The following is a 13,941-nucleotide window of genomic DNA, read 5'->3' as shown; positions in this document are numbered from 1 at the left end:
CTATTCTAAAATTTCTATACTACAAGATTTCCTTCCAATATTAGCATTTGAGATCCAATAAACTGGTGCCAGTCTGTCTTCAATGTATCTCTTCCCATTGATATATTACACTAACAGCTAACACTCATCTTCCCACCAGTCTCTTTCAATGTTTATCATCCATGTGACCTGCATAGTTCTGTTAGTGACTTTGCTGAATCCAGTCACATTCACTCAACATGTACCCTGAACCTATGATCCTCAGCTTGTGTGCCGTTTAATGCAAACAGTTTTGACATTAATTCAAATGAAAACTAGGCCCTCTTTGTTTTTAAAGTATATTTGGGTTGTTGATTGCACCTCAGTTGTCCAGCTTCTCATCATCACATATGCCCAACCATGAATTAAGGTCACTATATCATATCACACACACACAAACATACCTGCATACACTGGTGTCTTTCTGGCAAAGAAAACCTGAATCCAGTAATCAAATGATGATGATGATAAAAATGATGATGATGTGTGATTTTGTTTGGTTTCAATAATAACAATAATAATAATAAATAAAAATAAATTGGAGCACAATGCTGACAAAAACAACCCACACCTCTTCCTAACTGGAATGTAAATTTGGCTACTGTGAGATATGAACCCAATCAATAATGTAAACCCAGTAAGGTTATTTTCCCCTTTCAATTTCCCCATTTTGTATTGGAGTAAAACAATAAAACCATACAGTTTCAACTGTTGTTATTTAGCCACAGATTGGCCCTGAGTGAATGGACCAATCAAAGAAGATACTTCAGCCATGACCATGCTGACTTGCCCCAAACACCACCATTTTTACAGGCTTATTCAGTGTCCTTACAGCAGGTTGTGGTGTGTAACCAAGCTTTATGGATAATTTTATTCAACTGCATTAGTGGATATGGTTGCCTAAAGGGTTTTAAATAAACAACACCTTCATTATTGGTTTCCATTATTTCCATTTCAAAACCTTAATCCCAGTAAAGAAAAAAAAAGAAAAAAAAAGGGGGGGGGGTCTACATAACTGCTAATTACAGAAGCTGACTTTAGAAGACATTCTAAAAGTTAGGACAAGATATCCACATCCCTCTTCCCATACAAATGTGTTGGTCATTTTCACTGGATACATGTGTCAAAGTCCACAATGGCTCTTGACAATTTGTATATGACCAGAAAAACATAGATGTGAGAAAATAATCTTTTCTACACTAGGCACAAGGCCTGAAATATTGGGGGCAGGGGCAGGCCAGTCGATTAGATCGACCCCGGTATGCAACTGGTACTTAATTTATCAACCCCAAAAGGATGAAAGGCAAAGTCGACCTTGGCGGAATTTGAACTTAGAACGTAAAGACGGGTAAAATACCTATTTCTTTACTACCCACAAGGGGCTAAACAAAGACAGACACATGGATTAAGTCGATTATATCGACCCCAGTGCATAACTGGTACTTATTTAATCGACCCCGAAAGGATGAAAGGCAAAGTCGACCTCAGCAGAATTTGAACTCAGAACGTAACAGCAGACGAAATACTGCTAAGCATTTCGCCTGGTGTGCTAACGTTTCTGCCAGCTCGCCACCTTAGCTCTGAGAAAATAATGAAGACTTAACTATGTTGATTGTTGTTGTGAATGAGTAAATGCATACATCTGTAATGAGAGCAGAAGGCTTTGTGGTTACAGGATTTGGCCTATGGTCGTAACGTGAGTTTGAATCCTGCTGGTGCATTGCGTTCTTGAGTAAGACACTTTATTTCCCTTTGCTCCATTTCACTCAGCTGGCAAAAATGAGTGGTACCTGTAATTCAAAGAGTCAACCTTGTCACACTCTTTGTCACACTGAATCTTCCTGAGAACTACACTGAGAGTGCGTGTCTGTGGAGTACTCAGCCACTTGCACATTAATTTCACAAGCAGGATGTTCCACTGACTGGATCAACCAAAACCCATGTCACTGTAACCGACAGAGTGCCAATTTGTCCTTTTTTTCTTTTTTACATTTGTATGTGTGTGGTGTCTATCTTCATTGATCTGGGCTAAAGGGACTTGGCAGACCCTCCAATATATTCACTTCTATATACATAAATGCAGGTATGTATAAATGCATGTGTATCAAGTGTCTTGCATATCTAATGACAAAATGAACCAAAGTAGAATTCAAAGTTAGATTCATTGACGACCCTTGGGCAAGATACAGCAAAGCATCTAACAAGGATGCCTGACCCCTATTTTTACTCCATAGCAAATAACAATTTCTAACAAGCAAAAGGACAGAAATCTGTGGGGTGGAGGGCAATTGATTATAGCAAGCCTAGTATTTGGCTTATACTTATTAATGACCACAGATAAATGAAGGTAGAAAATGATGTTGGTAGGATTTGAACTCAGAATGTTAAAGAAGTATGATAAAAATTGCAAGGCAATTTATCCACCACTCTACTAAAAAAACAGAACCACAAGACACGGGACCTCATGTTCTAACAATTTTTCCAGCCAACTTAATAATGATAGCAATGATATTTTTTTTTCACACAATGCCACAAGTTAATGAAATACATAGCCAATATAATTGAACCCAAAGATGTGACTGGTACACATCAGCACTGACGAGATTTAAGCTTACAATTTAGCAGGACGGAACCAAATACAAAAAGTCACTTAGTCTTATATTCCTGTTTCTGCCACCACACAACACAGTTGTAGTAGTAATAATAATTTCATACAGAGGCACAAGGCCACAAATGTGTGTGTGTGGGAGGTGGGGTTAGTCTATTTTATCAACCCAAAGATCCACCTGGTATTGATCCTCAAAACGAGGAAAAGCAAAGTCTGTGGGTTTTGAACTCAAAACATAATGGACCCCAATTCACTACTGCAAGGCATTTGTCCAATGTCCTAATGATTCTGCCAACAATGTCTAAAGCTTGTTGCTTGGTCTATTGGCAACAAATACTTCTACCAATCCTAATCAAAGACTTAATTTGAAAAAGGCAGGCATTTGGTGCCTAAACAAGAAATTATGAGTGGTGCCACTCTCAGCTAAGACACAGCCAGTTCTGTGTCCTTAAGAGAGAGAGAGAGAGAGAGAGAGGAGAGAGAGAGAGAGGAGAGAGAGAGAGAAAGGGGGGGAGAAAGAGAGCACCAGTTTTCCATTAATACATTATTATCGATCTGATCATAGTGAGATTTGAACCCATAGTGCAGAGAGCCACAGCAAATACTCAAAGTATTCTATGTTCTGCTAATTTGCCACATTATACTACTATGGCTGCTACTATGACAACTGTTTATAACATAAGCAAAAAGTCTGAAATTTTGCCAGACTGGGCTCAGAATGTAAAGAAGTTGAAGAAATACCATGAGGTACACTTTTCCTAAAATGAACAATTCTGACAATCCACTGGTCTCAATAATAATAATGATGATGACGATAGTTACTAACACCAGCAGATGCAAGTTGATTAATAAAACAAAGTAACTGCAGCACATGTAACTTTACTAACAATCTAGGGTTGCTGTACTTTCTATGGAAAACCGTCAAGTAATAGTTTATTGAATCAATACTCCTCAGAGTATTACTGGTACTTCTTTTATTGACTCCCAAAGGAACAAAGGGCAAAGTTGGCCCTGGCAGGATTTGAACATCAAAATTTGTGGCCTTTACTGGTTAGATTTACTTCTTAGAGTAACTAAGAGCAACACTTATCATCTGAAACACAACACACACACACACTGAATGATTATAAAAACAAGATGAGATGTTGTAGTATTCAAGCCTTTACAAGAAGCATTAGGAGTGGTTGTGAACTGACTCCAACTGAAGATTGAAACCAAGGACATCGGTTACTGAGATATTAACTTGTATCAACATCCTCCATTATGATCTAATGATGATGATGATAATTTCTTACATAGGCACAAAATTTTCCTTTGTACGGGTGGGGTTTCAGTTGATTATATCAGCACCAGTATATGACTGGTGGAGATTTTAATAACCGTCCACCTAGGAAGAAAGGCAAAGTCAACATTATTGGGACTTGAACTCAGAATGTTGAAAGATGTAAAGACATATCATAAAGCATTTTTATCTGGTGGATCAACAAAGATATTGCCCATGAGAGCAAAACATACATATCAAACAGAAAAAAAACCAACAAAAATCACCCTCCCCCCATTTAATGTTGAACTTGAAACCACAACTTCAAGAGTTTTTTTCTCTACCAACAGAGCTGATTGAGAGGCTCCAGACTTGAAATATCAAGAGATTATATCAACCCTAGTACTCAAGTTTGTTCTTTATTTTATGGAGCTCAGAAAAGGATGAGAGGCAAAACTGACCCCCTCAGCAGGCTTTAGGTTTAGTAAACACCCCCACCCAAATACTGCTGGGTATTTTGTCTGATACAGTAACATTCTGTTTTCCCTCAGCCTTGTGTAATGATGATGATGATGATATAAACCTAATTTAGGCACAAGGCCAACAATTTTGAGATGACAGGGGATACAGTAGGTTGAATTGACTGGTACTACTATTATACTACTACTACTACTAATAATAATAATAACAATAATGATCATATCTGTTTGGAATGCAGGCAAGTGTAAGTATGAAGTTGTGGAGTTCATTCTAAGCCCAGATAATACAAAATATATAAGGCAGCCAAGGAAATAAGATAAACAAGCAAACATAAAATAAAGAAAAATGAAATATGTAAAACAAAAGATAATTAAATATAGATTAAGTTAAAATCACAAGTTAACAAAATATTGCTAATTATTGCTCATTACATATTGCTTACATATATACATTTATACATACACACACACACACATATATATACAGACACACAAACACAAATATAGAAATGCAGGCATGTGAGAGTGTGTATGTGTGTGTGCATTAATATGCATAAACATAGATTTACTTTTGTTTAGTCTAAGGGCCAAGGTTTTGTAAAAGCACAGCCTATTGTCGATTGAATAAACTCCAGCCAATATATCACTGGTGCTTATTGACACTGGAAGAAATACTGAACAGGCAAAAATCAACTGCCTCTCATATTTACATGCACACATATACATACATACACATGCATACATACAAATCCTTTTTTTCCACATGATTTGGTCAGAAGAGAAATGGAAAGTGCCCAAGAGAGTTTACAGAGTTACTGACAGTGGTTGGAAAATACAAATCCACAGATAAAATACATCTCGTGTGTGTGTTTGTGTGCATCAGCAGCCACATGTTTCTGGGTCTGATCTAACTACATGGTACGCAAAAACCATGCAGATGCTGTCCAGTTTATGTGCATGCACACACACATTGTTACACATGAATCACAATTCATTGAATATAGGACAGAAAAACAACATAAACACATTTTTATTGAGCTGGGAATCATCAAAGTGAATATATGCAGTGTATATAAATTGTATGGGCACAAAAACAAAAAGACAAGCTGCTGAGGCATTGGACTATAGCCCTTCCTGTAACTAACCCATGTATATTTTTCGAGTTGAGGGATTTCTCATTTTACACATCATCAACAGTGTGCAGTAAGCAAATGATTTGCTGACAAGAGATGTGATGACAAACACCACTTGTATTTTGGGACTTTGGTAGAGAGTAAATACAGACACATCCACCCCACACACACACATGATGAGCTGTTTCCAAATATGCTCCCAAGGACTTGGTCAACTTGGAACTATAATTGAAAAACATTTGTTCAAGGTGTTGAGCAGTGAGACTGAACCCCAAACCGTTTGGTTGGGAAGCAAACTTCTTAACCACACAACTGTGCCTGCATCATATTAGTTGCTTTATCTTCCCTTTTTGAGCCCTATATCAATGTTTAAACTGAAATGTATAAATATGTATTGTACATACAGTTATATAAATACATATATACATTATAACAGCTGAATGACATGTAAGAAATTACTTAATAAACCCAACAAACCAGCTGTTTGAAATGTACACAGAGACACATCTTTGAAAATGGTTTAGCACGACTATATAATAGAATGATTTCTAACATTGAAACAAGGCTATTCATTTTGGAGGACAGAGGTACTGGCTTTTCATATGATTGATCCCGATAGACGACCGGTTATATTTCATCAATGACAGAAAGACAAAAAATGCTAAACCAACCATGGCAGAATCTAAACTTAAAAGCAGATTTAACAAAATGCTCTCTCGTGCTTTTACCAGTTTTAATTTTAGTATATGTACTGCCGCCATCCAATGCCTCCTGTATACACAATACCATAAATTTAAGGAAGAGAGGCACAGCCAGCTGATATCAACTCCAGTACTTGACTGGTCTTTATTGTATTGATCCCAAAAGAGAATGCGTTGGGAAGGTATCAGAGAATGTTATGTAGAGGTGGATAAAAATGCTGCAAAGCATTTTGATCCAATACTCCACACATTCTAACACAAACAGCCATTATCAATAACAATAATAACAACAACAATGTTTCTAATTTTGGCATGAGGCTAACATTTTGAGGGGAGGGGCAAGTCGATTACATTGATTCTAGTACTTGTCTAGTTCTTTATGTTATCCATCACAAAAGGATGAAAAACAAAGCCGACCTCTGCGGGACTTGAACTCAGAACTAAGTTGGGGGAAATACCACAAAACAATCATCTACGCTAATGGTTTTTTCAGTTCACCAGTGATGATGATGATTTTAAATATGGTCAATTTATGAAGGAGCAGAAGGTTAACATGCATTTCAGTTTATGCAGAGAGATTAGTTGAAATGCTCTTAGTAAATATAGAAAGAAGATTTGACCCCAGAAAGAACATCTCAAGCTGTTCCCATGAAGAATTGCCAGCTAAAGTTGTCCTCTTGAAGAGAACCAAGTTGATTCCCACAAGCGATAAGTGAAGTTGATTCTGAGGAGGACGATAAGCAAACTGGATCTTAGAAGAGATTATTGGATTTAATTCCTGGCAGAATATGAATTGAGAACACAGAAGTCAGTAATGGGTTATTTTGCAAAGAGAGTAGAATTAAGAGTCCTGCTGAAGGAAAGAGAGATATAGCAACTTCTGATGGATTTTGATAATACAGAGGTTTAGTTGTGAACCATTGTACAGCAGACAAACAGCTATCATCTGATAGCAGTGGTCTGTAAAGAGGATATATATATATACATATATATATATATGTATGTATATATAATAGAATGAAATGACTAGCCCCAATATGTGACCAATAATCTAGTGGCAGGTTTTTTTAACTCTATGAAGTGTGACGCAATGAATGAATACATTTTAGCTTGGCAACCACAATAATAATAATAATAATAATAATAATGATAATAATGGCTTATTATTTAGGTACAAACTGAGCAATGTTGAGGGGCGGGCGTTAGTTGATATCATCAATCCATGTGCCTGAATGGTAATTTATTTTATTGATCCCAAAAAGTTGAGGGGCAAAGTTGTTCTTGATAGGATTTGAACACAAACTAAAGAACAGAAACAAATACTGCAAAGCATTTTATTCGATGCTCCAATAGTTCTGCCAAGCCACTGCCATCTTAATAATAATAATAATAATAATAATAATAATAATAATAATAATGGCTTCATATTGTAGCACAAGGCCAACAATTTGATGGGAGGGGGTAAGGTGATTACATTGATTCCAGTGCTCAATTGGTATATATTCTACCAGCCCCGAGAGGATGAAAAGCAAAATCAACCTCAGTGGAATTTGAACTCAGAATGTGAAGCTGAGAAAAATGCTACTAAGCATTTTGTCTGGTGCAGTAACAATTCTGCCAGTTTACTGCCTCAATAACAACAACAACATACTCAAAACCAAAAACTTTGCACAAGTGGAAAACAAGAAAAATAATGTATTAATCATTGAGATTTGAACTCATAACATAAAGGGACATCCATACGCTGCAGGAACTTTTGTTCAATGCTCAATTACTTCTGCTATACACAATCCCCAGCCCCAACCATTTATATATATTTTTTTAAAGCCTTAACATCAGCAGAAAGCCATAAAAATTGAGGCTAGGAGTAGTTGACATGGTTCCTTGAGTGGTACTTATTTTATCAGCCCCAAAAGGCAAAATCAACCCCTATGGGTTGGTTCATAAACAGAAAGCAAAGAGATAAGACTAAATATTGTGAAGTCTGTTTCCGCCAACAACAAATGGATTCAATCACCCAGTGCCTTCTAGAAGCAATGGAAGCAGGAATGGCAGGAATACTGTCATGATAAAATTACTTTTATTTTTATTTCAAAATGTCTTGTATTTAAATTCTCTTCAGTTTGTTAACATTTTTTTTTACTGATCTGCCATGAATATGTGGCATCTTTATGTTAATGCAACCTGCGTCTTTTATTATTTTGTTTTATCTAAGTTTCATTTGTTAGTTTTCAAAAATTTCATATAATTAAAGGAAACAAAATCGTAAATTTTTGATTGGAAATTATATACAACACACAAGGCTATATACAACACGCAGACACATTCATATATGCACACTCATTATATACTGAGATTGCTGACTATTTCATCTCAAAAATTGCAGAGTGTGAAATTCAATCAACCATCTTAAATATTTGAATACACCCACAGCATATATTGAGTACTACCTTACTCTTCCATTTACAAGCTGTAATATTTAAACATTTTACATGCACACACATACACACAGAGTTTGTTATTTAGGGGTTCAGATTCTGATATATAAATGAAATTCAGTCGTGAGGAAGTTGTGCATATTGGTCTGTGTGTGAATGTCAGTACATATTCATACATATACATTTTATATATCCATATAATCTGCACATTCACACACACACACATAATACTGATAGCACACACACTTTGTTGGTCAGATAGCAAAGCAAAATTATTAAAAAAACAAACAGTGGCAATGATAATTGGTACTTTTAGTAGAGTTGCTACTTGTGGTGTAGTTGCGATGGTATTTGTAGTAATAACAGTAGTAGTCATTGGTCAATAAAAAAAGCATAGCAAATAAACTATCAGCTAAATACTATCTTTAAAACAGGTTCACCTTCAACTCTTCACCTCCCACAGCAACAGTAGTTTTATCAGGGGCTTGGGAAAAAAACTGGGGGTTTTTTTTTTTTTGTTTTTTTTTTTCACAACAGTTTTCGTTATATTTTAGATATTATTTTGGATTTTGGTAAAATAAATCCTCAAAACAATTCAGAATATCTTTAATGTTGCAAGAAAAGGATTCTTGAATTGCCACAGATGTAAAATAAATGATGTTTGACGGTGGGGGGGAGGGGTAAGAACATCATTCCTTCTCTGAGACCCACTCCATCACAGAGGTCACATGTTTCAGTTCAGTGCTTCTCTGAAAACAATACCAGAGACTAGTGAGGGTTGGAGCCTCTCTATGTGGCTGAGAGACCTGTTCTACCACCCACAACATTCCTTGTTTCACTTCCCCCTCAGATCAATCACAAAGTGAATGCTCCCTAAAATGGAATAACATTGAGTAAACTGTCAAAAAAAAGTACTCTACATCAAAAGATTTGAACCCTCAAACTGTAAGCAATCCACTACTGCATCCATTTAGCCATTTCATTTCTACTTCTTGCTCCTCTGAGGGTATAAAACTAAAATCTATCCTCATACGATTTGAACCATGTTGAAATAAGGGACCTCATTTCCACCCTGCACAATGCTCTAATCTAGTCCCTTTCTATTTACAATAAGTACATCTGCAATAAATAAAGAACTTAACAAAGTTACTCAACTTCGATGTTGCAGACAATTTCCATCAATAACAATAATAATGACAACAAAACAGAAAAAAAGTGTGATGCTGAAGGAGTTTCTAAAGTCACTCACCCTGCCAGAAATAGCAGGAAATAACCCTCCTAAGTCAAACACCCACTGTCCTAAATACAGAAAAGTTATATTAAACATTATAGTCTTGGATGTATAAGAAACAGGATGGGCATGATCTTTGATTGTAGGTCTGTTTTATCTGGGATGACCTGGGGCTAAGCATCAACAACTATTAGCTCCTCACAACCATTTCTAAAATGTGGGTTACATGCTGAAGTTAGAAAACTTAGAATAAAAATCTGTCGGTAATAAAAATGAAAGATGACTGTGATTGAAATATGAATGATATTGTTTGTAACAAACAAAACATGGCTTGACCAATAACTTGGGAGGTTACCATCACTATTAAGTATTTCATTGGTTACCATCATTGTCATGTCTTCTGCTCAAGCATAAAGATGGTGATGATAGGTTTCCACACTCACACAAGGTCATAAATTTGTTAGGGGAGGAGTGGAGACAACTGAATATATATATACTGTCTGCTCCATTATATATGAAGTGGGGGTCTAGTTTTTATATCAGCTTTGGATGGCTGAAAACCAAAATTGATCCTAGTGAGATTTCAACTTAGAAATCTTTTAAAATGTTTTATATCAATGATGGTTCCTTTCTGATGTACAAAGTTGTTCAATAAAATAAAATAAAATAAATAAAAAAGGATGCAGGGAAGATACAGGTGATTGTTTTGATCCCACACCGTATAACTGGTACTGAAACTTTAAAATGATACAGCTCACCAGAATCAAAAAGAATGAAACTAACTACTTATTTTAATAAATATATCACAATTTGTGAACAATAGTGCCATTGGTTACAGGTGTCCAATGGGGCAATCACAGGTTCACTGTATAATATGACGGCAAGTAGTACTGAACAACTTGCTGCAGAACAAATATCACTGGGGACACTGTTCAAAAAGTATTGGGTTTTAGTTTTTTTCTTGTGAATGTTGCCATCTTTGTTGGCAAAAAATATATGCATACAACCATTTGTCTATCTCTACACATTACTATATGACAGGCCTTGAAGCAGTTCCTGTCAACTAAATTCTACTCATAATTGGTCAATATGAAGATGGTTGTCCAAGGTACTGTGCAGTTAGATTGATTCCAGAACCATGTGGTTGCAAGGCAAACTACTTTGATCACAAAACCATGCCTGTGCCTCTACTTGTAGTCTAGTGTTCAAAAGTAGAGATGGTGGCAATGACAATTTGTTTTTTTACATATCTACAAGAGACATCACAAATATGCAAGGAATTGCATAAACATAATTAAAGTAATTCCTTCACATGAGTGGTTTTGTTTTATTAACATTATCAAAGATTAAGTCAAACCTAGAAGGTTTTGAATTCAAGGACAAACAGACAGAAAGCTCAGTACTGTTTAGCTTTTTGCCTGGTAAGTCAAGTGTGACACTCTACAACCCTTGGTGATAACGAAACAAATCCTAATAATGAAATTATGATGATGATAAAAATGAACTTTTTCTTGTATCAACTGAGCTTTAAACACCACATCAGGTCGTTATTACTGATGAGTTAATCAAAATATCTTGATATGATGTGGTTAATATGCTCAATGATTAAAATACCCTGCCAACTTTGTCTTGAGACACAAATATATATGCATATATGTATGTATGTATGTATGTGCATTTGTGTAAGTATGAAAGATCACAATTGAATCATCAAATTTCGTTTGTTTTTAGTCGATGTAAGAGGGAGTATGCTGCTAATGAGATGTAAAAAGAATGGATAAGGGGAAATGAAGGCTGAATGGTGTGGAAGTTTAATGCTAATACCATGATATAGCAATGATGTATAGGTTTATATAAGTAAACATAGTTGAAAGCAGTGAAATCCTGGGACCTTTGACAGGGTCTGCTTTAACAAAAGATGATATTACCAATGGAAGAAAGTACTTATAGATAAGCTTCATTACCAGAGAGTCAGTCTATGCAACTATTACACCTATGTACATGGTGATCAATATTAGAATGAATTGTTACTACTACAACTGTGACTAGTATTTGTCACTATTATGTCTACATATGTGGGCTCGACTATTTTTTGCGAGCCTGTGTTTATATGTACGACAGATTACAATTGTATCTTTATATAATATAGTCAACAATAAAATGTATTTTATACTACTATTGTATCTACATATGTGGCCAATATTTAACTATTTTGTGTACAACTTACTATAGTGTCTATACATCTAGTCAGTATCTGACTGCACAATTAACTATTTATTATAATCCTCAACAGTAAATAATAGATATTCCACTAAACTCCTCCAAAGTCATTCTTATATTGAAAATTAATTGAAACACTTAGGTAGTCTGAAGAATATAGTCATAAAAGAACTTCCTTGCTGTGATAGATTTTAAAAGACGTCAGCACGTGTACACACAGACACACACTCGGAGCTACTGAAATAATCGATTAATGAAATGTGACAAAATAGGGTATAACCTGGAGTGCAAGTAAACTGGTGATGGCCTATGATGGTAACACAGGGACAACAAAAGAGTCCAATAAGCTCAAAGGACATAAGAAGTGAAGAATCCAATGCTTCGCATCATTTCCTTTCATCAGAAAATGAGGAAGAGAGTGAAAGCATTGTTGTTGTTGTTGTTGAGGGTAAGTAAATGAGGAAAGACTTCAAATTTAATGTATAATAAAGGAGTGTGAGAGAAAAGTTTTAGAAGTGATGTGAGAGGGTCAGAAGTTTAGGGTGCATGATGAACAATGGGCAGGAAGCTACAAATTAAAGAGAAGCCAATGCCTACAGAAGGTAAACGGAAAAGGTAAAAAGAGTTGCAGAAGAAATGATAATAGCAAACTGACCCCTGATTGCGCAAGCCCTAATATAACGGATAGAAATTAACAGGTTTCATGTTATTTGTCTGCCAGACAGGACAATGTTTCCCTAGGTCACAATAAGACTCTGCAAATGACAGAGCTTTACGGCTAATTCACATAATCAAAGAAGGATGAAAGGCAAAGCTGACCTCAGAAGGATATGAATTCTTAACAAACACACTGCATTTGTATAAAATACACACTGATATATAATGTGGACCCCTAATTTCAGGCCATGAAATAATATCTCTTGAGTCTATGTACTGACTTTCCTTTAATACAAAGTGTTTAGTCAAATCTGTTAACATATGAGTTATATATGAATAAATATACAAATCATAGCAATAATGATCATCATTCCCCTTTTTATTATCTATCTACATCAGTGTAGGTAGGATAGGTCTGCAACATGGCAAATCATCACATCTCAATCCTTTGTCAGGACCTCATCTCACTATTTCTTCAACTAGCTATTTAATGAAGTGATACAGCTTGGCTCATTATCAACTCCATTAACTACAATAATCTCGCCCAGCTTTGCCAAATCCCCAACACTAACAGCTATTTGTAAGGGCTATCAGACAAAAAACAAAAATCTTTCTGCTGAAACTACCTCCCATATTGTGTTACTTGTATGATATTTTTAAACAGTTTTTTTTCTCTTTTCACGAATTCCTTATACTGTACCTTAGTCAGAGAGTGTTACCATCTCATAAATAACTAAATTTTGCACAAGGCCATGGCCATATATTTGAGAAAAAGTATAATGAAATAAACAAACCCATTACATGACATATGTTCTTTTAGCAACCCTCAAAAGGATGAACTGTAATGTTACACTGTGCCAAGTTTTGAACTCAGAACATGAATTTATGTAACAAAATACAAGTTTTTTTAAATATTTTTTTTTTATTTTGACCTGGCAATCTACTGCCATCTAAATGATGATAATGCTTATTTTTGGCACAAGATCACAAATCTGTAAGCACTCTACTAATTCTACCATTCGATAATAATAAAAATGATGATGATAATAGTGGTGGTTCTTGGCAAGGGCAATGGGTGTGGATTATATTCAAGAAATGTCTGGCGCTCATTTGAAGTCAACCAGTGAGATTTCGCTTCAAAAATATTTGTCAATTTCAGGAAAATTTCCATAATAATAATGATTCCTAATACAGA

The 13,941-nt window shown here is 35.5% G+C and overlaps 1 protein-coding gene and 1 long non-coding RNA gene across 2 annotated transcripts in view; both read right to left on the bottom strand.

Annotated features, from left to right (window-relative positions):
* The window catches only part of LOC115212906 (RNA-binding protein Musashi homolog 2), a 217,096-nt gene that overhangs the window by 42,718 nt on the left and 160,437 nt on the right, over positions 1 to 13,941 (bottom strand). The window lies entirely within an intron of this gene.
* On the bottom strand, positions 2,539 to 7,556 carry LOC118764012. The gene is made up of 2 exons (XR_004999789.1): positions 7,322 to 7,556; positions 2,539 to 3,415 (listed from the first exon to the last, which is right to left on the bottom strand). It is a non-coding gene; the product is annotated as an uncharacterized LOC118764012 (long non-coding RNA).

Source organism: Octopus sinensis, linkage group LG6 (assembly GCF_006345805.1).
Source record: "Octopus sinensis linkage group LG6, ASM634580v1, whole genome shotgun sequence".
NCBI lineage: Eukaryota > Metazoa > Mollusca > Cephalopoda > Octopoda > Octopodidae > Octopus > Octopus sinensis.
This window is presented reverse-complemented; position numbering and strand designations above follow the sequence as displayed.